We start from the raw sequence: 815 nt of genomic DNA, 5'->3' as shown, positions 1-815 counted from the left end.
TATATATATATATATATATATTTATATATATGTATATATATATATATATATATTTATATATATATATGTCTGTATGTGTGTATGTATGTATGTATGTATGTATATAATTGAATACAAAAAGGGACAGGAAAAACACGGAAGGGTCATTCGGAGTTTTCTTTCCTCAGTTGAGTTCCAGATCATCTTTGCAGTTTCATCTGGTTATATATTTATATAAATATATATACATACATACATGCATGCATACATGCATACATGGATACATACATGCATAAATACAAACATACATACGTACATACATACATACATGTGCGTATGTTTGTACATATGTATGTATATATAACTAGTGAAACTCGTAGCACCGTTGAATGAAATAAAATTATGTACATATTCTACATGTTTCTTGGAGATTCGGACTTGGAAAGATCTTTCCGTGGGAAAGTTACAACGAGAAAACCTATCACTGCAGAGAAAGTTAGTTATGAAAAACGAATTAGCCTTTCTGTAATTCTACAGTAAGTGTAATAGTGGATGATCTTATAAATAAGACCATCATACTTAAGCAACTATAAAAGTCGAATTTGGTATTTTTAAATTAGACATCGCATTGACACAGGATCGCACGTCACCAACACGGACATATAACTGCCCGAAAGTGTAAGGACATCTGGTAACTTGACTGATAAAAGAATGCCACGAACGACCCACCTTTTGATTTTCATTCCCTATCATTGCTGTTTCCTCTGTCCGCCTTTGTATCGTCTATCTGTCCGGATATTTTGTTCTCTATTGCGTATTTGTTCAATTCAAATATA

The sequence above is a fragment of the Octopus bimaculoides genome, chromosome 7 (genome assembly GCF_001194135.2).
Source record: "Octopus bimaculoides isolate UCB-OBI-ISO-001 chromosome 7, ASM119413v2, whole genome shotgun sequence".
In the NCBI taxonomy this organism is placed as follows: domain Eukaryota; kingdom Metazoa; phylum Mollusca; class Cephalopoda; order Octopoda; family Octopodidae; genus Octopus; species Octopus bimaculoides.
This window is presented reverse-complemented; position numbering follows the sequence as displayed.